Source organism: Myxine glutinosa, chromosome 14 (assembly GCF_964187855.1).
Source record: "Myxine glutinosa chromosome 14, kmMyxGlut1.1, whole genome shotgun sequence".
NCBI lineage: Eukaryota > Metazoa > Chordata > Myxini > Myxiniformes > Myxinidae > Myxine > Myxine glutinosa.
In genome coordinates, this window is record NC_136274.1 from 12073612 (window position 1) to 12100981 (window position 27370).

Genomic DNA, 27370 nt, shown 5'->3' on the forward strand with positions numbered 1-27370 from the left:
AGTACAGGGTCATTCTGGAAGAAACATTGCTTCCATTTGCTCGTGCAGCCTTTCGAGGAAACTTTGTCTTCCAAGATGACAATGCACGGCCTCATCATGCTCGCATGATCCAACACTTTCTTGCTGACCGTGGTGTAGTGCATATGAGGTGGCCTGCCATGTCCCTGGATATGAATCCGATAGAGAACTTGTGGACAGAATTAACGCGTCAAATGGACAACTTGGACCAGCAGCCGACCTCTGTGCGTGAATTTCAGCAGACTATTGTCACTGCATGGCAAGCGATTCCTGTCCAAACCTTGGCAAATCTCGTGAACAGCATGCCTCGACGTGTACGTGCTCTCCTGAATGCTCGTGGGGATTACAGGAAGTACTGAACTGTAATTTTACTGTCTGTAATCCCAGGCATAATTTTGCTTTTGTTTTTGTTGAAATTTTTTTTGGCTAATGTGCAAAATAAAGAGATACTTCTGGAAAACGTACAGAAGTTTAACACAGTACTGTCCGTGAATTGAGTTCGATATCAGTTTACATCACTTTCAAGGATCAATTTATTTGCTTCGAAATGTCAAATGTGGTTTTTGTTTCTTTTAAAGGTCACATTAACAAAATCTAGAATAATTTCAACATAATTCCAATGAACTTTTGGTTCTAAGACATCTTGAAAAGTAAGTTCACCCCCACAAAAAAAAAATTCCATATTAAATGCCAAGTCTGTATAATTCACCAAATGTCCATCTGTCTGTTCGAAGATACCGTAAAAACTGCTTCACCGATCGCAAAGATATTTTGGGTGGGTAATCCTGGGATCTCCAGGAGTAAAATAGGCTATTTCGTTTTCCCAATTTCAGCTTTGGTCTCCAGTATTCTCAGGTTTGGACTCCCGCATAACATTCGCGTTCGCATAACGTTCATTGTGACGATGTTCTCATTGTGACGATGTATGTGTTCACGGTAGTGTTTGACGTGACGGTGTGAACGTAATTTCGTAATGTTTTTCGTTTCGTAATCCTTTAATGAACGTTTAATGTTTAATGAACGTTTAATGCCCTTCGATGTCCGGGGCCGCACGCGCGCTACACTGGACGGGCCAGCGTGTACCTTGCCCTTCGCTGTCATGCTCGGGTAAACCGCTGAGCCCCATCCGTGATGGGGACTGTGGCTTGAGACAGTGTCCCACGAACGAGGAATTCCCAGTAAGCGCCAGTCATCAGCTCACGTTGATCAAGTCCCTGCCCTTTGTACACACCTCCCATCGCCGCACAAATCACAATGAAACACAATCACAATTCACAGTGATATGAAAAGTGATCTGGCTTTTATTGAAATTCTAAAGATACCGTTTTGATTTTGATGATTTACGTGTGATATGATTTGACGGATGTTTATATGAATCGTTTAAAATAAAAAAATTCTGCCTTCAATTTCTGATATTTTGCCTTTTCATTTCCACTTCCCAATTGAAGCCCCGCCCGTAGGGCGGGTACCGTTGATAGTGCAAATAATACATTAAACAAAGATGTCAGACACCAGTCAATTTACAGTGGAAGAGAGGCTGGTAGCAGTGGTGTGGTACCACGAGAAGAGAAACACAAACAAGACAATGAAACAGGTGCAAGAAGACTTTCAGGAGCGTTTTGGAAATCCAGCACCGTCAAAATCAAATCTTCATCTTTGGGGAAAAAAGGAAATTCAGACGAAGTGTACTCGACAGCAAGTGCATGGATGACCAAAAATACGTGATTTGGGAATTCAAAACATTAAAACATCCATTCTCAGATACAGCAACAACAACAACAACAACCACCAGGCATTTTAAGGCCATTTTCCCTGCCAGAGCAGGGGTTAGCCTTGCGGGCCCCATGACAATCTTCTCCATTTTGCCCTATTTTCTGCATCTCCCCTTGTTAACAACCTTGCCCGCATTTCTTCTTCCACCACCTTTAGCCAAGTCTTTCTCGGTCTTCCCGTCCCCTACTTCCTTCTACATTCATTTCCATCACTCTTCTCAACCAGTCACTTTCATCCTTCCTCAACACATGACCAAGTCATCTCAACCTGTTTCTCTTCACAGCATCCATCACAGGCTCTATTCCCATCATCTTTTGCAATTCATCATTTGTCTTCCTCTCTCTCAATGACACTCCACACATCCACCAAACCATTCGCATTTCCACCCTTTCCAGCCATCGTTGCTGCTCTATATTCATCACCCATGTCTCACTCCCATAAATCATAACACTTCTCACACATGCAGCATACACCTTTCCCTTCAGCTTCAACGACACTCCCCTCCTCGTCAGCGCGCCACTCAGTTCCAGCAACCATTGCGGAGTCTGATCCACCTTCTCCATACAGCATGTATCCTAGGTAACAAACTGTTTTCACACCTTCCAGCTTCACGCCGTCTCCAAGATCCAACTCAACATTTCCTCCATCTGCAGCTCCTCTGTGCACACCTTACACTTGAATGTAGCTGCCACACTGCTTCATGATTCTCTCAGACCACTACGTTTTTGATGAAACCACTCAGCGCACATTGTACATTGAATGGAGTTTGCTCCTACACCCTTCCTGCACACAGCACACGGCCACTTCCCAGTTTTCTACTTCACCACATGCTTTACCACTTGCCATCACCTTCGTTTTTATCGATATTAACCTTCAGACCTTTTGTCTCCATACATTCCTTCCACTTGTTCATCTTCTCCTTCAGTCCATCCATACTTTCCGCAATCAACACCAGATCATCTGCATACAACAACTCACACGGTAAACCCTTCTTTACATTCTGAGCCAGCACCTCCATCACAGCTACAAAAAGTAGTGGACTTGGTACCGACCCCTGATGCACTCCCACCTTCACCTCAAACTCACCACTGTTCCCGTCCTTCGTCCTTACAGCTGTTAACGCTCTTTCGTACATTGCCATCACTACTCTGATCAACCATTCCTCCACTCCTAACTTCCTCAATGCCAAAGGTCACTACTTCGCGTCAAACTCCATCAAATGCTTTCTCCAGATCCACAAATCCAACAAACAACTTCTTCCTCTTCTCCATGTACTTCTCCTGCAACTGCCTCACAATGAAAAGGGTGTCTGTCGTTCCTCTTCCTGGCATAAATCCAAACTGCATTTCGTCGATCTTCACTTTCTTCCTTATCCTCCTCTCCAACACCCTTTCCAATACCTTCATTCCATGCTCCAATAACCTTATCGCTCGATACAAGCCACAGTCCAGAGGGTCACCTTTCCCCTTGAAGTGACGAGGGTACTCAGTTTCCAATCCACTGGAATGCCACCTTCTTTCACCACCAAATTACAGATCTCTGTCATTCTCTTCACACCCCAACTTCCCGCTGCCTTCAACATATCTCCCACAACTCCCGTCGGCCCTCCCGCTTTTCTACTCGTCATTGCTTTTATTGCTTCCTCAACTTCCTTCTCAGTTATCTTCTCTGCCGGTCTTAAAACTGGGTTACTCTCTATGCTGGCTGTCCCATTCATTCAACAGCATTTCCATATATCTCTTCCATCTTCCTTTAATTCCATCTGGGTACACAACGATTTGTCCAACTTCATCCTTCAAGCAACTCACCCCCATCACATCACACCTCTCTTTTGCTATTTGCTTTGCAATCCTGAATACCGCTCTCTGACCCTCTTCCGAATCCAAGCGTTCTCCGAACATTTTCCGACATGCCTCCTGCGCCTTCGCTGCCTCTTTCTATGCAGCCTTCTTGGCTGCCTTATAAAACTTTCACGATCTGCTTTTTCTGCCCCCGTGCCCTTTGCTTTCTGCCACTCCTTGAACTTCTTCTTCTTTTCGTCAATCCTCTTTCCAACTTCATCCTCCCACCACCATGTTTCAGAGTGCCTCGGTGGTCCATTTGTCCATCCACATACCTCACCAACGGCTCCCAACAGACTATCTTTCATTGACATCCAACCACTTTCAAGCTCAACCACATCATCCTCTACCATACTCAGCCTCTCTTTTAATGCCTCCCTCACTGTCACCTCTTTCAACCTCCACACCTTCATTCTCGGTTGGTACTTCACCTGCCGAGCTCTCCTCGCACCTTTCACCCTTATGTCACAGACAACCAATTAATGCTGTGAAACAGCCTTCTTTCCCGGGATCACCTTTGTGTCCCGGAGGTGCCCCCTATGTCGCCTACGCACCATCAGGTAGTGAACTGTTGTCATCGCCAGGTCCACTATCAAAGCCACGACCAGAAGAGAAAGATGGCGCGACTGCTTCTCTTTTCCTTCAGCTCTCGAATCTTCCACGATGACGTCACAATCAGTCCAATCACCGAGCGCTACTCAATCACGAAGGTCGGGCGTGGCCTCCCCATTACGAGTCGTCGGGGGGCGGAGTCCAGTCGCTGTTCAGGAATGTTCGGATGACGTCGGCGGTCGTGAGGTGGGATTTACGTGCCGGTCGGCATATGTGCCGGGTTTGTCGACCTGGCGGCGTAGTGAGCGAATGGAGTCATTTGCCTGGCCGGCTGAGTTTTATAAGAACATTAGGTTAAAAAAAAATCACAGGGAGGCAATCACGAACAAGGGAATTTAACCTTACAGCCCCTATAATTCAGTAGCACAAAACCACCCTCCTTACGGCGACATGCAAACACTCTTACCTGGACAGACGGCCTACTTATGTACATTGAGATGGCTTTGCCGCAAACGGAGCATTCTAAACCTACACGATTCTATCTCGACTAAGGTATTTCATCCCCCCTAACCCCACAAACGTAACAGTACTTTGCGTCGGTTTTCACACCGCACGTGGCGAAAAATTATCTTGTGCTGTGACAACAACGGACGTCATACAGATACACTCGATGTCTAAGGAGGTATTGTAATTGTTGTAGTACTGTAATATTGTCATGTGATTCCCTCCCAGTTAACACCAGGAGAGTCACGGATGGCCAATAGCGAGCTTTTAACTCTGAAGGTGATGATCAAATGCAGATTTTACTATATATGCGTGGGAGAATGAAAGAAGAAGAGGAAGCTGAAGAGCTTACCTGTGGTCCCACCGCAGTCTCCAAACCTGCAGAAAATAAACTCAAACAAACCGGATTGAAAATGTACAAAAATAAACAGGTTTATTTTACGGAATGCCGGTAACAAGAAAAATGCGACAGTAAAACAAAATTCCCTCTATGGAGAGCTACCTCACCAGACTTATAAACACAGACGAAGGGAAATATGAAAATAAAATAAAAACGTGTGGTTTAATTGTGCACTTATCTCTGATCAGCTCGTGGGGTCACGTCAGGAATCGTCAAGGTGCACAGTCCAGTGTGCACCTGGACTGTGTGTGCACAGTCCAGACTGTGTGTGCACAGTCCAGACACACAACAGGACACACACAACAGTGCACACAACTGTGTGTGCACAACTGTGTGTGCACAGTCCAGACCCGGTGGTTTTCTTGGCGGGAAGAAGGCCGCAGTTCGCACACTCGCTCCCTGCTCGGCCTCGCCGGTTATCTCGCTCACCCTGGCCTCGTCACGCTGCAGCGGCAAGCTGCGCCCATCAATGCGTCGTCTGCTCTGAGAACCGGGCTCTTTCCGTGGCCTCTGCACGTCTCCCGGTGGTGTCTTCGACACAGTGGTCCAAGCACACGCGGGCGAGGGAGAAGAACAAGGGACAAGAGCGACAATGGAGCAAGAGAGAGAAAGGCAAAAGCAAAGGCAAGGATCAGAGGGCAAGAAAGGAGGGCAAGAGAGAAAATGTCAGTCCGAGAGTTCTTTTAACGTTGGGTCATGACGTCATCAGCGCTTCTCCACCAATGCCCGCAGGCCACCACCACCTCGTCCAGCCCTCCACCAGTCAGGGTGCTGCTTATTGCTCGCCCTTCTTTCACCAATCGACGAGTGCCTTCTTGCTCCGCCCAGGCCAATCAGCGAGTCCCTTCTTACACCGGCCTTCCTGTTGGTCAACTCCTGCCCAATCACTGTCCTTCTGGGCGTGTCTTCACGGCCTGCCTGAGCGATGTGTGCCTGCCAGGCGGGATTGTCAGCCCCAGTGCCCAACGCCAGGCTTCCGGTTGGTTTTATTGTTATGTGTGGTTTGATGGGAACTTCCTGCGCGAGTGTCTATTGCGGTGCCATTAAGGACAAAGGATGTAAATCACATAGGGTAAGACGTACAATGGATAATTTATCCTTATGCCCTAAGCTGGTTAACATGCCCCGCCCCCTCGTAACAAGGACAGATATACACTTATCCGACGTTCAGCTAAACAGACATTACATGATGGTTCTTACCCGACATCTGGAGCACCTACCTATACAAATCTGCCTGACTCTACATATCACTGCCGACCCCACAGACATAAAAAAATGAATGAATGATCGTTGTAAGGCCATTTTTCCCCGCTAGAGCGGGGGTTAGCCTTGCGGGCCCCATGACAATCATGGTTCCCTGTTTGAGGCAATGTTTTTTTTATGGCCGGATGCCCTTCCTGCACAGACATAACATGTTATTACTTTTAGGGCTTATGGCTCACCCTGGTGGTAGATGGGAGCAAATCAGCTAAAACCATGTCCTGGGACTTGTGACTCACCCTGTATGTGACTTACTCACTCACAAGACAGACCTGACCAGCTCGCACCATGTTGTGGAGGATGATGAAAAGATTGAGAATTTGGATCGCAGGTGAAACTGATATCGGGCCCTTCATGGGGCACAATGGTTCAGAGCTACAAGCTGCCACGAGTAGGATTTTCCTTCCAGGAGGAGAATGCAAGTTGTTTTCTTACAATGACAGGCACGTGCACCAACGCACTGGGGTCAAGATGATCGACAGAAAAATTGAACTTGAGATGGAATGAACTTGTTAAGAGGAAAAATTAGTTCATTCGCGAAGAAATTCTAAAAATCAATGTTACGAGGTGATGATGGCCAAGTGTTTGACTGGATATAACCTGTCTGAACGGATTTTAGGCCACACCAATTATCTCCACAAAAATTGCCATACACGTACATCTGCACATAAGGGGTTCTTTCATAACTACCAAAGGGACACCCACGTTTACCAACAAATGGTCCAGGGGAGCCTAGAAGAGCTGTAGCAGCAGTTAAAGCAGACGAGCCGAGACGAGATAAGCAAGACAAGTTTCATGAAAGGTTCGACGTGACTGTCCAATCATGAATCATTGCTCCATCCTTCAAATGTTATCCTTTGGGTAAATGTGTGTTGGAAAAGAAAATCCAAACCCAGTCGTTTCACAGATTCACGTAACTACTCAAGCGTGTACTGAAGTATGTGGTCTAACACAAAGTCAGCTGGATCTCATTTTAAAAATCGATGAAATATCTCGTGATGAAGCTGAAAAGAAGGCTGCAAAGAAAGAGGTAGCAAAGGCGCAGGAGGCATGTAGGAAAATGTTCGGCGAACGCTTGGCTTTGGAAGAGGGTCAGAGAGTGGTATTCAGGATTGCAAAGCAGATAGCGAAAGAGGTGTGATGTGATGGGGGTGAGTTGCTTGAAGGATGAAGTGGGGACAAATCGTTGTGGACCCAGATGGAATTAAAAGGAAGATGGAAGAGATATATGGAAATGCTGTTGAATGCAGATAATTAATGGGATGGCAACATAGAAAGTAACCCAGTTTTAGGACCGGCAGAGAAGATAACTAACTGAGAAGGAAGTTGAGGAAGCGATCAAAGCAATGAAGAGTAGAAAAGCGGGAGGGCCGACGTGAGTTGTGGGAGATATGTTGAAGGCAGCAGGAAGTTAGAGTGTGAAGAGAATGACAGAGATCTGCAATCTGGTGGTGAAAGGCCGCATTCCAGTGGATTGGAAACCGAGTACCCTCGTCCCTCTATACAAGGGGAAAGGTGACACTCTGGACTGTGGCTCGTATCAAGCGATAAAGTTATTGGAGCATGAAATGAAGGTATTGGAAAGGGTGTTGGAGAGGAGGATAAAGAAGAAAGTGAGGATCGACGAAATGCAGTTTGGATTCATGCCAGGAAGAGGAACGAGTCGCTCTTTTTATTGTAAGGCAGTTGTAGGAGAAGAACATGGAGAAGAGGAGAGAAGTTGTTTCTTGGGTTTATTGATCTGGAGAAAGCATTTGAAAGGGTTCCACGCGAAGTAGTGTCATGGGCATCGAGGAAGTTAGGAGTGGAGGAATGGTCGATCAGAGCAGTGATGGCAATGTACGAAAGAGCGCGCACAGCTGGAAGGACGAAGATCGGGAACAGTGGTGAGTTTGAAGTGAAGGTGGGAGTGCATCAGGAGTCGGTATTAAGTCCACTACTATTTGTTGCTGTGATGGAGGTGCTGGTTCGGAACGTAAAGGAGGGTTTACCGTGGGAGTTGTTGTATGCAGATTATCTGGTGTTGATTGCAGAAAGTATGGATGGACTGACGGAGAAGATTAACAAGTGGAAGGAATGTATGGAGACAAAAGGTCTGAAGGGGAATATCGGAAAAACGAAGGTGATGGCAAGTGGTAAAGCATGTGGTGAGGTGGAAAGAACTGGGAAGTGGGGCGTGTGCAGGAAGGGTGTTGGTGTGAACTCCATTCTATGTACAATGTGCGCTGAGTGGGTTCATCAAAAATGTTGTGGTTTGAGAGCGTCATTAACCAGTGTGGCAGCTACATTCAAGTGTAAGGTGTGCACAGAGGGACCTGCAGATGGAGGACATGTTGAGTTGGATCTTGGAGACGGAGTGAAGCTGGAAGGTGTGAAAACATTTTGCTACCTAGGAGACATGCTGAATGGAGAAGGTGGATCAGACTCGGCAACGGTTGCTGGAGTGAGATGTGCATGGAAGAAGTTTCGGGAACTGAGTGGCATGCTGACGAGGAGGGGAGTGTCATTGAAGCTGAAGGGAAAGGTGAATGCTGCATGTGTGAGAAGTGTTATGATTTATGGGAGCGAGACATGGGTAATGAATGTGGAGCAGCAACAAAGGCTGGAAAGGGTGAAAATGCGAATGGTTCAGTGGATGTGTGGAGTATCATGGAGAGAGGAAGACAAATGATGAATTGCGAAAGATGATGGGAACAGAGCCTTCGATGGATACTTTGACGTGGTGTGGTACTGACCGGACCGCCATGGTGTGGTGCTGACCGGGCCCCCGCAGCCGTGGTGCTGACGCCGCCCCCCCGCCCCCACCCCACCTCCAGAATTTCCATGTTTTAAACGTTTCCCGCTGTGTACACTGGTTTAGAATAGGTACACCGTATCCCTGTGTGTCGTAAGAGGCGACTAAGAGGGTTGGCGTCAGGAAGGGCATCCGGCCATAAAAACATTGCCTCAAAAAAAGAAGAAAGAGAACCATGACAATTACAACTAGATATGGGCAGGGCACAGCCCGAAGTGGAGATCGGTTTCTGAGGTATTGGGACATGAAATGCAGGGACAATGACAGGGAGATCAGGAAAAGTGGTGCTAGTATTAATCAGAAGAAGAGTGGACATATGTTGTGTGCAAGACACGAGATGGAAGGGAAGTGGTGTGAGAATGGTGAAGGGTAGGCAGGGACAGAAATACAAGTTTGTGTGGCAAAGGTGCCCGGAGGGTGTGAATGGTGTTGGTGTCCTGTTTTCTGAGGAGTTTGTAGACAGTGTGGTGAGTGTGACTGGAGTGAGTGACAGGTTGATGGTGAAAATGATCATTGGAAAGCTCTTGGTGAACGTCATCTCGGGATATGCTCCGCAGGTTGGTCGGAGCGATGAAGAGAAGGACAAGTTCTGCTGTGCGATAGAGAAGCTGATGGAAAACGTGAAAGATGAGGAAGTTGTTGTGGTAGGAGGAGATGTAAATGGACATATGGGAAGGAGTATGGACGGTTTTTAGGGAGTTCATGGGGGTTACGGATATGGTGTGAGAAATGGAGAAGGTGAAAGGATTTTGGAGTTTGCTGATGGAGCTGATTTGTTGATTTGTAATACTCAGTTCCAGAAAGAGGATAATAAGCTTGTTACATACACGTCAGGTGGGTCGACGACAACCGTTGACTACGTGATGGCGCGACGGCGATATTGGGGGTACCTCCGGGACAAAAAGGTGATCCCGAGGGAGGAGGCTGTTTCACAGCACCACTTGGTTGTCTGCGACATAAGGGTGAAAGGTGCGAGGAGAGCTCGGCGGGTGAAGTACCAACCGAGAATGAAGGTGTGGAGGTTGAAAGAGGTGAAGGTAAGGGAGGCATTAAAAGAGAGGCTGAGTCGGGTAGAGGATGATGTGGTTGAGCTTGAAAGTGGTTGGATGTGAATGAAAGATAGTCTGTTGGGAGCCGTTGGTGAGGTATGTGGATGGACAGAAGGACCACCGAGGAACTCGGAAACATGGTGGTGGGATGATGAAGTTGGAAAGAGGATTGACGAGAAGAGGAAGAAGTTCAAGGAGTGGCAGAAGGCGAAGGGTACGGGAGCAGAAAAAGCAGAGCATGAAAGTTATAAGGCAGCCAAGAAGGCTGCAATGAAAGAGGTAGCAAAGGCGCAGGAGGCATGTAGGAAAATGTTCGGCGAACGCTTGGCTTTGGAAGAGGGTCAGAGAGTGGTATTCAGGATTGCAAAGCAGATAGCGAAAGAGGTGTGATGTGATGGGGGTGAGTTGCTTGAAGGATGAAGTGGGACAAATCGTTGTGGACCCAGATGGAATTAAAGGAAGATGGAAAAGATATATGGAAATGCTGTTGAATAGAGAATGAGTGGGATGGCAACATAGACAGTAACCCAGTTTTTGGACCGGCAGAGAAGATAACTGAGAAGGAAGTTGAGGAAGCGATAAAAGCAATGAAGAGTAGAAAAGCGGGAGGGCCGACAGGAGTTGTGGGAGATATGTTGAAGGCAGCGGGAAATTGGGGTGTGAAGAGAATGACAGAGATCTGCAATCTGGTGGTGAAAGAAGGTCGCATTCCAGTCGATTGGGAACTGAGTACCCTCGTGCCTCTATACAAGGGGAAAGGTGACCCTCTGGAGTGTGACTCATACCGAGCGATAAAACTATTGGAGCATGGAATGAAGGTATTGGAAAGGGTGTTGGAGAGGAGGATAAGGAAGAAGGTGAAGATCGACGAAATGCAGTTTGGATTTTCGCCAGTAAGAGGAACGACAGACGCGCTCTTTATTGTGAGGCAGTTGCAGGAGAAGTACATGGAAAGGAGGAAGAAGTTGTTTCTTGGGTTTTTTTGATCTGGAGAAAGCATTCGATAGGGTTCCACGTGAAATATTGACATGGGCATTGAGGAAGTTAGGAGTGGAGGAATGATTGATCAGAGTAGTGATGGCAATGTGCAAAAGAGCGCGCACAGCTGTAAGGACGAAGGACGGGAACAGTGCTGAGTTTGAGGTGAAGGTGGGAGTGCATCAGGGGTCAGTACTAAGTCCACTACTATTTGTAGCTGTGATGGAAGTGCTGGCTCAGAACGTGAAGGAGGATTTACCGTGGGAGTTGTTGTATGCAGATGATCTGGTGTTGATTGCGGAAAGTATGGATGGACTGAAGGAAAAGATGAACAAGTGGAAGGAATGTATGGAGACAAAAAGTCTGAAGGTGAATATCGGAAAGACAAAGGTGATGGCAAGTGGTAAAGCATGTGGTGAGGTGGAAAGAACTGGGAAGTGGCCATGTGCTGTGTGCAGGAAGGGTGTCGCAGTGAACTCCTTTCAATGTACAAAGTGCGCTGAGTGGGTTCATCAAAAATGCAATGGTCTGAGAGGGTCATTAACCAGTGTGGCAGCTACATTCAAATGTAAGGTGTGCACAGAGGGAGCTGCAGATGGAGAATGAATATGAATGATCGTTTTAAGGCCATTTTCCCCGCTATAGCAGGGGTTAGCCTTGCGGGCCCCATGACAATCATGGTTCCCTGTTTGAGGCAATGTTTTTATGGCCGGATGCCCTTCCTGACGCCAACCCTTGGTCGCCTCTTACGATGCGCAGGGATACGGTGTACCTATTCTAAGCCGGGGTACACACCGGGATCATTGATCCCAGCAAGCTGGTACTCAATTTACCGACCTCGGAAGGATGACAGGCTGAGTCAACCCGCCTGGCGTTAATTCAGCGATCGACCGAGATTCAAACCTAGGATCCTGGGATCCGAAGCCGGCACCCTAACCGCTAAGCCAACACAAGGGATTTGATGATGGAGGAAATGTTGATTTGGATCTTGGAGATGGCGTGAAGCTGGAAGGTGTGAAAACATTTTGCTACCTCAGAGACATGCTGAATGTAGAAGGTGGATCAGATTCAGCAACGGTTGCTGGAGTGAGATGTGCATGGAAGAAGTTTCGGGAACTGAGTGGCGTGCTGATGAGGAGGGTTTGTTGTTTAAGCTGAAGTGAAAGTTGTATGCTGCATATGTGAGAAGTGTTATGATTTATGGGAGCGAGACATGGGTAATGAACGTAAAGTAGCAACGAAGGCTGGTAAGGGTGGAAATGCGAATGGTTCGGTGGATGGATGTGTGGAGTATCATTGAGAGAAAGGAAGACAAATGATGAATTGCGAAAGATGATGGGAATAGAGCCTGTGATTGATGCTGTGAAGAGGAACAGGTTGAGATGGTTTGGTCATGTGTCGAGGAAGGATGAAAGTGACTGGTTGAGAAGAGTGATGGAAATGAATGTAGAAGGAAGTAGAGGACGGGGAAGACCGAGAAAGACTTGGCTAAAGATGGTGGAAGAAGAAATGCGGACAAGGGGGTTAAACAAGGGGGAGATGCAGAAGATAGGACAAAATGGAGAAGATTGTCATGGGGACCGCAAGGCTAACCCCCGCTCCAGCAGGGAAAATGGCCTTAAAATGCATGTTGATGTTGTTGTTGTTGAAGCCGAGTCTATGGGACTATCACTTCGCCATCACTGACAGTTCGGTGGTCTCTGTATTCCTCCGCCTCCTTTCTGGTCTTGCACTCTCTGCTCTCTCAGTGTTTTGTCCCCCCCAGGTTTTTGCAGGAATCCCATGGTCCACTATCAACCCCCTTCGAGTAAAACTCCCAAAATCCAGAACCACTGACCACATCCACTCATTTGTTCCCCTTTTTTCACCACCTGTGGAACCAACGTCTGCACTTCAATCTCATTCTTCCCTCGAAGTCTTTAAGACAGCTGTTCACCACCATCTCAGATCACCCCCCCCCCCCCTCCAACCAAAACCACGATCATTCAATACACCCGTTAAACCACCTCCACCCTCATGTTGAACCAACCACCGAAGGTGGGCCGAAGTTATGTTTTCACCTGTCTGTTTGTGAACAGGATATCTCAAAAAGTTGACGACGTATTTGGACGAAACTCGGTGGACAGGTTTGGTATGTGCCAAAGAAGAATCGATTCAATTTTGATGAGGATTCAAATCCGGATCTGGATACTAGAATTACTTAAGGGATTCATCACCATTGTGTGATCGGGCTAAAAGCGATATATAGCACAATATCTGAAAAAAGTTTTGGACGGATTCAAACAAAACTTGGTGGACAGAATGGGTGTTTGACAAGGACAAATCGATTCGATTTTGGTGAAGATCCGAATCTAGATCCGGATATGATAATTATTTCATTTTAAAGTGATTCTTCACCATCGATTGAAAGTGCTTAAACGATATTACAGCAGGATATCTCAAAAAGTTATGGATGACTTATGATTAACCTTGGTGGAAGAGTTGGTTAGGTGACAAAAACAAGCCGAATAGATTTTGGTTCAGGTCCGAATCCAGATCCGGCCTATCAGTGGGATACAAAACATAAACTGTTCAGCCTGGCGAGGGTTTGCCCTTTACCATGTGCCGTTCTACGTTTGCTTCTGTCTCCATCTGGTCGACGCCCCTTGTGTTATCCCCGAGCCCTCATCGTTACCCGTGTCCCTTTTTTGAACGTCTCCGTCTATTTTATCCCTCCGCCCTGCTGTTGTCATTTCCCCCTTCTCCTGTTCCTTTTGCTATGTTGCGTCCCGATCCATTCCATATCACAGCTCTTCCATGAGCCTTGACTATGTATAAAATAAATAAATAAATACGAATTGACAGCACAGTGTTGAGATTTTAAACGATTGAATGTCCTTCACAGCTCAAACTACTCAGCAAACAACCGCATTGTGGGATCATGGCGCGACCACCCCGAGGATGTTGTGGTTATATTTCAACTATGATCAACAACAAGCATCCACAAACGACATTTGTACATGATGCTGACAATGACAGCAAATCCTCTACTCACATGGCCAATCAACTTGTGTGCTTTATTTAGTGCCACTCATTAGTCTGGCATTCCTCCTGGTCTGGGTCAACACAAATCAGTAAGACTGAAGCGCGGTGTTACGCGCGCTGCTTGTAAGCAAGTAGGAAGCGGACAACGCGGTAAGTTGTAAGTCTTTATTCAAGAGCTCCACTGCAACACTGGAGCGTTCCGGGCTGCGCGCCCGGTGTATATCCCGCGGCCACGCCTACCCCTCGGGCGTGGCCACCGCCCACTTGGCGCACGGAATGATGTCATCACGCCAGTGAGCTTTCGTGTCTGCCACACGCGCCCCCCCAGAATTCCCGTGCACCTGGAGGGCCAGTTTGCGGGGCAAACGGATGACCCGGCCGAAGCGCCCTCTGGCGACTGGCGGCGTCCGGGGTGCAGGGATGCCAGCTGGGATGCCTCCGGCTGCACCCGGGATGGGTGCAGGCTCGGGGGGCGGCGTGCCGGCGGGGCCGGGCAGTGCCGGGGGTCCGCCCACCGGGGGGCGGCCCTGACGCGGGGGCCGAGCCACCGGCGGTGGGTGGTCCACGTCGAGGTGGGCCGGCTTGAGGCGGTCTATGGAGACACGGTCAGGAGTGCCGCCGATGTCCAAGGTGAAATGTTTCACCCTGGTCTCCAGCACGCGAAAAGGCCCGTCGTACGGGGGCCGCAGTGGTGTCCGGTGGGCGTCGTGCCTGACGAAGACGTACTCCGCGGTGCGAAGCTCCGGGGCGACGTGCGTAGGTGGGTGCCCGTGGTGCGCCGTGGGCACCGGGGCGAACATCTGGGCGGTCTCCTGCAGCGCGGAGCGCTCCTGCGCCGCTGACCATGGTGCCGTGGAGTCGGGGAGGAACTCGCCCGGCACCCGCAGCAGTTGCCCGAAGACCAACTCCGCCGCGATTGCGCGCAGGTCATCCTTGGGCGCCGTCCGGAGGCCCAGCAGCACCCACGGGAGCCTGTCGACCCAGCCGCCGTTGCAGAGGGTCGCCGGGAGCGCGGCCTTCAACGAGCGGTGGAACCGCTCGCCCAGGCCGTTAGCCTGGGGGTGGAAGGCCGTGGTGCGGTGCAGCTGAACCGCGAGCCCCACACGACCGCCCCCCAGAGCTCCGAGGTGAACTGGGGGCCGCGGTCGGACGAGATGTCCGTGGGGGCACCGAACCGGGCGACCCAGGTGGCGATGAACGCCTGCGCGACGTCCGCCGCCGTCGTTGACGCCAAAGGCACGGCCTCCAACCACCGGGTGGTGCGGTCCATCATGGTCAGGACGTGGGTGAAACCCCGCGAGGGGGGCAGAGGTCCCACCAGGTCCACGTGGTCAAACCGACGTTCCGGCACCGCAAACGGGGCCAATGGGGCCTGGGTGTGTCGGTGCACCTTCGCGCGCTGGCACGCGAGGCACGTCCTGGCCCAGACGCGGACGGCCTTCCGGAGGCCATGCCAGGCAAACTTGTCGGCGATCAACCTCTGGGAGGCCCTCGTGCCCGGGTGGGACAGGCCGTGGAAGGCGTCGAAAATCTGGCGCTGCCCACGTGCACGATGGGGCGAGGCCGTCCGAGGGAGACGTCGCACCAGAGGGCCGTGCCCGCGCCGTTGAACGGCACATTGGTGACGCGGAGGCCCGTAACGGCAGTCCGCAAGGCCTGGACGTCGGGGTCGGCAGCCTGGTCCGCCGCCATCCGGGCAGAGTCGATGCCGAGGTGGACCGCGTGGGCAACGGACCGGGAAAGGCAATCCGCCACCGGGTTGTCCTTCCCCACGACGTGCCGGATGTCCGTCGTGTATTCGGACACGGCCGAGAGGTGACACTGCTGCCGGGCCAACCACGGCTCGGCGACCTTGCCCATCGCGAACACCAGTGGCTTGTGGTCGACGAAGGCCGTGAACGCACGGCCCTCGAGCAGATGGCGGAAGTGCCTGACCGCCAGGTGGAGCCCGAGCAACTCGCGGTCAAAGGTACTGTACCGGCGTTCGGGCGGGCGAAGCTGCCGGCTGAAGAACGCCAGCGGTTGCCAAGCTCCACGCACCCATTGCTCGTGCACCGCGCCCACCGCATAGTCCGAGGCGTCGGTGGTGAGGGCGATCGGTGCATCGGGCGCCGGTGTGCGCAAGCATGGTGGCGTTAGCCAAGGCGAGCTTCGCGCCCACGAACGCCGCGTCCATCTGCTCGGTCCAGGTAACGTCACCTTTGCCCGGCTTCCCTCGGAAGGCCTCGTGCAGGGGGCGCAGGAGCCGGGCGATGCGGGGCAGGAACTGATGGTAAAAGTTTACCATGCCCAGGAACTCCTGGAGCCCCCTGATCGTGCGGGGGCGCGGAAACCCCTTCACCGCCTCCACCTTGGCCGGTAGGGGGACGGCCCCGGGCCTGGTGACGCGGTGCCCCAAAAAGTCGATTTCAGTGACACCGAACCGGCAATTGGCGGGGTTCACGATCAGGCCGTGCTGGCCCAGGCGTTCGAAGAGCGTGCGGAGATGGTGGAGGTGCTCTTCGCGGGACGCGCTTGCAACGAGGATATCATCCAGATAGACGTAGACGAAATCGAAGTCGCGCAAGACGCTGTCCATGAGGCGCTGGAACGCCTGAGCCGCATTCTTCAAACCGAAGGGCATCCGAAGAAATTCGAAAAGACCGAACGGCGTGATGACAGCCTCTTCGGGATGTCCTCCGGCCTGACGGGGACCTGGTGGTAACCGCGTATGAGGTCCACCTTCGAGAAGGACATATTCGCCAAGAGGGCGGAAAAGTCCTGAATATGGGGGACGGGGGTAGCGGTCGGGGGTGGTGGCGTCATTGAGACGGCGGTAGTCCCCGCACGGTCGCCATCCCCCGCCGGGCTTGGGCACGATGTGGAGCGGCGACGCCCAAGCACTCTCGGAGCGCCGCACGATGCCGAGCCGCTCCAGCGTAGCAAACTCGGCTTTAGCAACCGCGAGCTTCGTCGGCTCGAGGCGGCGTACCCGGGCGTAGACCGGTGGCCCGGCGGTGGGGATGTGATGTTCCACCACGTGCTTGACGGTCCCCGCCGAGAAGGTGGGCCTCGTGAGGGCCGGGAAACGGGCGAGGAGGCGGGTGAATTTGTCCGCTGCCGGAAGCGTGCAGATGAACCTGGCCGGAACCGAACCGCTCAGCGAGCCGCTCCGTGCGCCGCTCGATGAGCCGCTCCGTGCGCCGCTCGATGAGCCGCTCCGTGAGCTGCTCGAGGCGGGCAGCGCACAAGCGAGCGAGCTGAACGTCTCGGCCTGGACAAGCCTTCTGTGCTTTACGTCCACCAAGAGGCCATTGGCACAAAGGAAGTCCGTGCCATAGGCATGTCGGCAGTCACGAACGACCATCGGAAAACCTGCCCTCCGAACCGCAGAGAAAGGCAGCGTTTTCCGTATGTGTGAATGGGCGTACCGTTGGCAGCAAGCAGAGCGGGACCCCGGCCCTAGGTCTGCTTGTCGGACGTACCGGCGGGAACGACACTCACCTGCGCTCCCGTGTCGCACAAGTAACGGCGCCCGGATAAGGTGTCCGTTATGTACAGGAGGCTGTTTAACCGGCCGGCGCTCAGTGCCACTACCGAGGGCCGGCCCGGGCGTTTCCCGACCTGCCGAATGAGCACGGCGGGTGACATTGCCGGGCCTCGTGGCCGAACCTCGCGTAGAAATGGCACCAGGTTTGCGGCGAAGCCTGAGGCCGCGGTTCCCGCGGTGGTGGTGGGCGGGGCGTGGCGGCCGCCACGAGGCGCCCCTCGGAGTAGGGGTGGGCACCCGCAGGAGGTTCAGCGGCTACGCGGTGCGTCGCGTAGTCGGGGTGGGCACCCGCAGCAGTTTCGGGCTCGGGAGCCGCTACGGCCACACCGAAACTCGCCTGCGTGTCCAAAGCCGCGTAGAACTTGTCGGCCTCGGCCGTGAGCGCTCGGGGTTCCGTTGTCGCAGAACCGGCCAACGCGAGGCGTACTCCTGCCGGCAGCTGGCGTCGAAATAACACCCGGAATAGAGCGTTCGGGGTTTCGTCGCCCATGAGTGACAGCATATGGTCCATTCGGACCGACGGTCGCGTTTCACCGAGCTTGGGGAGGTCCAAGAGGCGATCGGCCTGTGCATCCACTGTGAGGCCGAACGTGGCGAGAAGACGCTTGATCGCCTCGTACTTGTCGTCGGCCGGTGGGTTCCTCAGGATCGACACGACGCGGGCGGCCGTGCCGGCCCCGAGGGAGGCGACCACGTGGCAGTAGCATGTCTTGTCCGCCGTGATGCCTCAAAGCCTGAACTGGGCTTCGGCCTGCAGGAACCAGATCTCCGCCTGAGCTTCCCAGAACTCGGGGAGCTTTATCGCTACCGCGTTGGTTGCCATGGCTGTGGTGGGTTCGGGTGGTCAGTGACGGCTGACCAGAACGTCGGAGTCACCAATGAAGCGCGGTGTTACGCGCGCTGCTTGTAAGTAAGTAGGAAGCGGACAACGCGGTAAGTTGTAAGAGTCTTTATTCAAGAGCTCCACTGTAACACTGGAGCGTTCCGGGCTGCGCGCCCGGTGTATATCCCGCGGCCACGCCTACCCTTCGGGCGTGGCCGCCGCCCACTTGGCGCGCGGAATGATGTCATCACGCCAGTGCAGTGAGCTTTCGTGTCCGCCACAAGACTTTAAATACAATGACAATGTCTAAAATGAAGAAAAAACGTCCCTGGCGATCAAATATATATATATATATATATATATATATATATATAATATATATATATATATATATACATATATATAGTGTGGAGCCAAGTGTGACGTCACGATTTGCTTCTGCATCAGTACTGCAAAGCCAATATGAAAGTTCAGTATCATCACCTCACTCCTTACAGTTACATTCTTAGTCCATCTTCTGTCCTCGGTAAAAATGTAGCCATTTATAAACACAAGGTCAAAGCAACGCCAACGGTGCGCAAAATCAACGACGAATAACACACGGAACATTGGCATCGAGGACCAGATAAATACCTTAAGGTATGCGATTGTTTTGCTTCAAAAATAATGATAAGCCGATTAAAAATAACCCATTTGAAGTGAAAGCAAATCTGTACTTGGCCTGCGCAGAGGCAATCACACCACCTACCGAACGCAGCAACATACACTTCCTGGTTAAACTTAAAGCCGCTTTCTGCCAGCTTTTAATGTAAAATAATTTCCCTTAGCTAATGATTTATATTAGATATTATCACCCGTTGGGGAAATTTGTGAAATCAAAGCAGATCGATTAATAATAAAGTACTTGTACTGTTTCTGAAGGAACCAGGTTTTACACCACCTTGCATAATATGCTGCTGCACCGCCACGAACAAACAGCATTCTACATCATCGTTTAAATAAAATTCTCTCTTTTCGTTGTCGAAAATATATCGCCTAACATCGTGGAACTTGGTGTTACAGTTCTCGTATGTTGTACTGTACGTCTGTACTCGTATGCTGTGAAGTACGCTCGGCGGGTGCGCATGCGCGGATCCGCACTGACGGGAAAGTCTATGCTTGTGAATGGGTGCTGGCAGAACACAGGGGCGGATCCAGGGGGGGGGGGGGGGGTGCAAGTAGAGTCCCTTTATACCACGGAGGTATATAATATGGAGAGCCAATTGGCCACCTCGCAGCATTAGCCGCCGTGAAGCCACCGGAAATAGTCTGGCGGCCATATTGGGAAGCCGATTGTTTTGTAAACAAAGCCTGTCAAAGCAAAGGCGTGGCGCACTGATGATGCAGCTGGAGCGAATTTTAGGACCGCCGACTATTTAATTAATATAGAATACTAATATTTGAACTGATATTCGGGCTCAGAATCCCGTTCTTTAAGGAAATGGTGTTCATTAAGTTTGAAGTTGATTCTAGACGCATTTTTCCTGGGGAATCCAATGGTTTAGAGCTTGTTTGAAAAAAAAGTGCCCAAAATGACCGCTCGGTGTTCTTTATCGTCCTTCTCATGACCCAATCACCCACTAGTAGGAATAAGAATCCTGACATGTTACACCCCTGTTTAACTCCTGTCTTCACCTTGAACCATTCTGTTGTTTCACCTTGGTCGACGACCGCACATTGAAAGTCTTGCTTGGTAAAGGGCTTTTACAAGGTTCACTAATTTTCCAGGTATGCTGTATTTCTTCATTATGACCCAGACTTTCTCTGGGCAAGGAGTCGAAAGCTTTCTAGAAATCTATAAAATTGAGGTACATCGTCGTTTGCCATTCTTTGGCTTGTTCTATAATGTTCCTCAATATAAAGATCTGATTTGTTGTCATGTTATATGATGTTACTTAATTCAGTCATTATATTGTAACTAAGATGTGTATGTTTCTATTACCGAGATGTTAGAAACCACGCAGATATAATGATAACCAGAGTTTATTCTACACTGACATGGGTCAGCAACACATCAACAGTGAGTCAGTCACATAAATGACATGAAACGCTGTCATGTAGTTAACCCACACAATTCTTGGGTTTCGGAAGTTTTTGCTATTCATAACATACAAGACTTACATGTTGCAATGGAACGTTCAGCAGGACATGGTAATTGTTACATGAATAATGGAGCGGAGATATAGACATCTCATGCAACACATCTTTTACAGTTTAAATATTTACATGAAGTGTTGGTGAACTCGCCATATCAGACAAAGGGCAACCCACTTGCCGACTTGATGTCATGTCGCATCAAGAGGCGCTTATATGCGGCAACAAACTGCCGGGCCGTTGGGTTATTCCCACTTCCACATGCAATGCGGACCGCTCCAAAGAAAAGTTCAATGTGGTCTTGGCTCATTTTGTACGTGAGCAGGTATCGCAGGGGAGATGAGGCAGGTTTGACATATGTGAAATACAAAATTGTGACACTCTCTATGCAGATCATGAAACCAATGAAGGGGGTTTTCAAACGCGTATTGGTCATAACTTGACCATTCATGTTTTTGATGTTGGACAAGTAACTGTAGGCAGTATCCAGGAATGGCAGGAAAAGTCCTTCTCGTGATGTCATGAGTGGTGCCTTGTAGTTTCGTGCCAATGGATTGCGAGAATTTAGAATGTCAAACAGTTTGTCCAATGTTTCAATGTATTGGCAGGTAGCCCCACTGCCCTGAAATTCTGATAGTTGCAAAGTGTCCCTGCAAAACCGAATTGCATCTGCCACACTAGTGCTCAATGTCTGAGTGCTGTGTCCATCTTCATGACATTGCTCTTCCACTCGATGTGTTTCCGGGAGAGCTTATTTCCCAGACGCAAGCCTTCCCTCTTCTGCAGATCAAAGAGTGCCTGGATGTATTTCCACGCGATGACTTTTTTGTTGCCATCCTCCATCATTTTCATGGATCCAAGACAGTTTCTTGCAAGTTTAAGCATGTGACATGCATCGAGTACTTCGAGTACTTCGGCTTCAGTCGGACGGTTTGACCAGTCCTGTCGAAGTCACTCTCATTGAAGTGATCACTGCACAGAACTGTGGTGCCTGGGGTGGGGTAGAAGGACTCCCTTCTCAGGGCAGATGTCCATCGGGAGCACAAGTCCTTATCCTTTGGAAACCTTGAAACAAAATACGTTGTGGTCACAAAATGTGGTTGCGGGTCAAAACCTCAGAGGGCAGTCAAAACATCCGAGTCAAAACGACTCCATATCAAAATAATATTTTGAGTTTCATATGTATAGTTAAATACAACTTCATCTGCTAATGTTTGCCATGTGTCGGACTTTCGTACCTTCCACAAGTAACCCCCATTTGCTCTTTCTGCTCACGAGTGACACAGGAGGGCATGGAAACCCTGACAGTAGTAGACTGGACAATTAAGTGAAGCTCATCACAAATTAAATCACTTGACAATGATCACGAGCTGACGAGTCAATGTCGATACTTCAATCTGAATCAATGAATGAGTCAATCAGACATCAGTCTGACATACTCACATAGCCCTAGTGAATACACAATACAGTTATATTTGAGATCTGTGTCGTATTGCACACCCTGCGCGTGGTCTAACATCATCAAATTCAAACACAGTGTTCAAACTTCATTGAAACTTAATTACCTACCCCCACCACCGTGACCACGCCAAAAACTGAAAAAGCAGAACACCCGCGATCGCGGTTTGTCACTTACTTGTGAAATGTGCATGTGGAGGCCTTCCCTGAGGTATTTGTGCAGTCAAATGCAACACACTGTGGCATTTTGAAACAGCGCGTTCACAAATAAGACTCCTTACAGTCGGTAAGCATCCAAAATGAATCAGAAATTGTGAGATCAGCTGATTGTGAGATCAAACACGGACGCAGACACAATCGGCTTCCCAATATGGCCGCCAAGCAACTTCCGCTAGCTTCAGCTGACAGCCATCATTGGCTCTCCAGGTTTATTATATACCTCCGTGCTTTATACAGAGAGTAATGCCTAACATGACGACATGACGATCCGGAAAAATACGGTCACGTGACTCAGGGAGCCATTTTGCCTTTTGGAGCCAAATTCGCGTTCGCTTAACTTCTCGCGTTCGCGCGTGTTATGCAAGTACAATCGATTCGACTACCTACGGAAGCCTTAGTTCACTGAAAATGCCGGGTTGTTGTGCATTTGTATGCACAAATAGACATGACAAGGGTTTCAAGATGTACAGATTCCCTTCAGATCCCAATAGACGTAAAATATGGGAGAATAAAGTGAGCCGTGTGGGCTGGAAGCCGGCTTCGTCTTCAAAGCTTTGCGAGGTAGGTCAAGTTACTGTTCAGTCCCGTTCAGAAAGTAAAGTGAATTATTTAACTTTCACCTTATAGAGACTACAAGTAATTCCCGCAACAAGTAGTCAATAGCTGTCATTGTATCATAGTGAAAACCGTTAATTTTTTTGTTTGGAAACATTGGATACTTTGCTTGACGGTACATTGTACTGTATTTTCTATATTTCTATTTAGAAAAAGAACGTTCAGTTCACAATATGCCAACAGTTTGATAATAGCTAGCTGTCATGTATGCAGTGCAAATGTTCACCGTTGTATCCCTACACCGGGACCGGGTTGTATCCCTACGCCAGAGCTCGGACGGCGACGGCGCTGCTGTGAATCGGGCCTTGAACGGCAGAGTGAATAAACGCGTACGACAATTGATCGTAGTTTGTCGAGATACTTTACATGGCGACGAGAAAGAAGTCATGGTCTAGATGTTTATCCTCGTCGCCATGTAAAGTATCTCGACAAACTACGATCAATTGTCGTACGCGTTTATTCACTCTGCCGTTCAAGGCCCGATTCACAGCAGCGCCATCCGAGGTCTGGCGTAGGGACTAGGGATACAACCCGGTCCCGGTGTAGGGATACAACGGTGAACATTTGCACTGCATACATGACAGCTAGTATTAGGAATCATTTCTAGAGAATGCTTATGAATGGTTATGTTGTAAATTCAACAGGGCTGGACAAAAAGAAGAAGTCTCTGTTTGGCATTATTGTGTATTCGTGCATGCATCTTTTATTGTGTATTCGTGCATGCATCTTTTATTGTGTATTCGTGCATGCATCTTTTATTGTGTATTCGTGCATGCATCTCTTATTGTGTATTCGTGCATGCATCTTAAGAAATAGCTTGCCCATGTAGCATATCCACTTACCCTGTATTTGGTGTTGCCATTTTTTTTTCTTCAGGGGAACACAAAAGTTCTCAAAAAATTCCACATAATGCAATGAAAGTTTTAATGATTGTAAAGATAAAAAGCAGGAAGTTGCTATTCATATTGGGGTCTCAACCCTCACAAGACCTCTAATTTGTATCGTTCTTCAAAATGGTCGAGATAAATGCTAAAAAAAAAAAATCACATATTGCAATTTTGACAGCTGGACTACGTTTCATGTATTCTGATTGTACCTGGATCTGTTGCTGAATGTGGTTAACTGATGAAAAGAAAGCTGAAAAGGTTAATTTACAGTATGTGTGCATTGACCGAGAGCCTGTGTGTGTGTGTGTGTGTGTGTGTGTGTGTGTTTATATGTGTGTGTGTGTGTGTGTTTATATGTGTGTGTGTGTGTGTGTGTGTGTGTGTGTGTGTGTGTGTGTGTGTGTGTGTGTGTGTGTGTGTGTGTGTGTATATATATGTGTGTGTGGATATGTGTGTGTGTGTGTGTGTGTGTGTGTGTGTGTGTGTGGATATGTGTGTGTGTGTGTGTGTGTGTGTGTGTGTGTATATATGTGTGTGTGTGTGTGTGTGTGTGTTTATCCCGTGTGTGTGCATGTGTGTTTTAATGTGTTGATGTTTGTGTGTATGTTTGAGTTTATTGGCTCTGAAAACGCATTAAATTTGTTACATTTTGATAATGTTTACATTAAATTCATTTCTTTCAGACAAAACACACGTGTGTTTTAATGCCCCCCCCCCCGTCGTCTTGAAATTCCTCGATCCGCCCCTGGAACGTGTATCAACAAAGCCTGAACGATCAACCGATCCTTGTTGTTGACATCTGATTGGAACAATGGTGTCAGAAGTGAGCGAATCGTACGTCACAAGTTAGTGGTAAGAGTTGTCGCTCCCGATCGTGGTTACCACTGTCCCACAAGAAGGCCTACGATTAAGAGTAAGAAATGGAGTTCCGGCTGCCGGGGATTGCGCACGGATATGAGCTGGTTGTTCCATCCAGCTCCATGGATCTGCCCTGAGTTCCTCAGACTGTTCCTTAATTGGGACCTTGTTTTGATTCTGAACTCTCTAAGTCTATAAAGTCATTTTCAGAAGATTCTGAGGGACCACCATACACAGCAACTAGACTAGATCTACGGAGGCGACACCAATAATGGATTAGCTACAAGTGCAGCAGCAGCAATGTCGATGATTACGAACATACAGTCGCCGGGCATACTTGATTTCCATGCAGCCAACTTGCTGCAGACATGAAGACGCTGGAAGGAGGGGTTGGAATTATGCTTGGGCCTTCCAATAAACGATCAGTTAGAAGAGAGGAAGTTGAAGTCGATTCTCTACTTGTTCGGCACATAAGGTAGGGAGATGCAATTCTACACGGCTGCAGCTGAGCTCATGCAAGCTTTTGATGCCCATTGCCACCCAGGTACCAATGAGATGGTTGACCACTATCGTTTCTTCACCAGGTATTCAAGAGAGTGGTGAGAACATTCACAAATATGTGACAGAACTGCGAATCCGAGCATCCACCTGCAATTTTGGAATGCTCCAGGAATCGTAAATTTGTGATCACATCATCTGTGGCATGAATGATTCTACGCAGCGTGAATGTTTACTCCGAGAGGCAGATCTTGACTTGGCTAAGTGCTTGCGCTATGTTGTGCTGCAGAATTGTCGAACGAACGTTTAGAGCTATTGAAGTCGTGCCTACATCACCATTGCATGCAGTCGTCCAACAATGTGCAACACTTTACCAATCAAGCACCTGTGGGGATTACGTTATGAGGGTGAGGCAATTGATCCTATTCTGTAATTCTACAACAAGACCAAGACAAAGTCGTTGGGTCGCTGTCGACTGAATCTAACTAACCCAAAGAATAGCAGACTGTAATATGTGTACCCCGGTTTAGAATAGGTACACCGTATCCCTGCGCATCGTAAGAGGCGACTAAGGGTTGGCGTCAGGAAGGGCATCCGGCCATAAAAACATTGCCTCAAACAGGGAACCATGATTGTCATGAGGCCCGCAAGGCTAACCCCCGCTCCAGTGGGGAAAATGGCCTTAAAACGATGATTCATTCAATATGTTGAGTATGTTATCATGGGTGTATGCCACTACTGGGAAGCTGAGCAGCTGATTGCTAGTCAACCAGAGAATATCCACCAGATTGTCAATTCTCCAAATTGTCAACCTGGGCAGCATCTACAAGCACCACGATCACTCGAAGATGTCATGCAGCATTATGGAGATGTCTTTGAAGGCACAGGGCTGCTTGAAGATGACTATCGCATAGAGATTGACCCGCTCATATGACCAGATGTACACCCACAACGTAGAGTTCCTGTCACACTGAGAGAGGAACTTGACAGACCCCAGCATCTCAACATTATCACCCCAGTTACTTCGCCAACACCATGGGTCAACAGCATGGTGACTGTTTTGTAAAGCCAAGGATGGGTAAATTGAGATTGTGCATAGACCCGAAGGACCTCAACGCAGCCATTAGACATAGTCACTACCCCATGCCAATAATTGAAGAGATCTTCCCAGATCTGACCAATGCCAAGGTTTTCAGTACATTTGCCTCGTTTGATTTGATTTCAGTAGCAATAATGGCTTGTGGCATGTCAAACCCGACCACACAAGTTCTTATGCAATGACGTTCGACTTGCCATTTGGACACCACCATTGGCTGAGGATGCAATTTGGCATCAAGTCTGCATCGGAGGAATTTAAACGTTGGATCAACAAGGCTTTGGGAGGCCTGCCTGGATATGTGGCCATGTACTGCAAATTTTGCGGTTTTTCTGGGGTACAAAAAAATTTTTTTCTTCACCTGACGCTAGCTTGACACATTTATAAAACCCATGTTCACCAGCCATGCACAAAGCAGCTAGACGTACGCAAAAAAAAACATTCTAAGAGCTGCGAACATGACCTGCTTCTACATTCGCTGCCGTGTGCTTCGGGTTTTCATTGCTTTCGCGGCCACATATTTTAGCCGCACTATAATCGAGAGCTTCCTGGGATGACCCACCAGCTGCGTAAACAACTCCACCCTATGAGTTATAGATTGCAAAAGCTTCATTAAATCTATTATTGAAATTAGCAGATAGGCTCAATACGGCATCATCCGATAACATCCCCCACAAACAATGGGCAGAGTATTTACCCCTCCCGCAGCTAGCCACAATGCCCACATTCATACATATACAGACTGTGTCCTGGGTCTCGATCAATTCTTCTCATCCCGTTACTTTGACCTGTGTTTTTGACTCTTGCTCTGCTCATCCTTCGATCATGGCTCCCAAGCGCAAGACCAGTGCCGGAGATGCATCGACCACATAGAAGCAGAAGAAAGTGATGAGCCTGAGCCCGAAATTGGAGCTGCTGGACCAATTTCCGAGAGGAGATAATGCGGCATCTGTGGGCAGGCATTATGGCGTCAACGAATCCACCGTTTGCTACATACGGAAGAACGAGTAGGCGATTTGTGAGTGTTTCAGCGAGCGCTGTATTGAGTACGAAGGGTGTCA

General features: G+C 49.2%; 1 protein-coding gene and 1 long non-coding RNA gene across 6 annotated transcripts in view; both read right to left on the reverse strand.

Annotated features, from left to right (window-relative positions):
- NDUFV1 (NADH:ubiquinone oxidoreductase core subunit V1) overlaps positions 1-19343 on the reverse strand; it is a 90046-nt gene extending 70703 nt beyond the window's left edge. The window contains exon 1 of one of the 5 annotated variants that reach the window (XM_068135193.2): positions 19294-19343. The gene's annotated coding sequence lies outside the window, so the exon portion shown is untranslated. Of the gene's footprint in view, positions 1-4186; positions 4475-5040; positions 5062-19178 lie in introns of those variants that run through there. The other 4 variants (XM_068135192.2, XM_068135194.2, XM_078767926.1 and 1 more) reach the window with 4 other exon arrangements.
- A 1208-nt stretch (positions 19344-20551) lies between these two features.
- LOC144888879 (uncharacterized) lies at positions 20552-22454 on the reverse strand. Its single transcript, XR_013621443.1, has 2 exons — positions 22315-22454; positions 20552-21743 (listed from the first exon to the last, which is right to left on the reverse strand). It is a non-coding gene; the product is annotated as an uncharacterized LOC144888879 (long non-coding RNA).
- Between the last annotated feature and the right edge of the window lie 4916 nt (positions 22455-27370).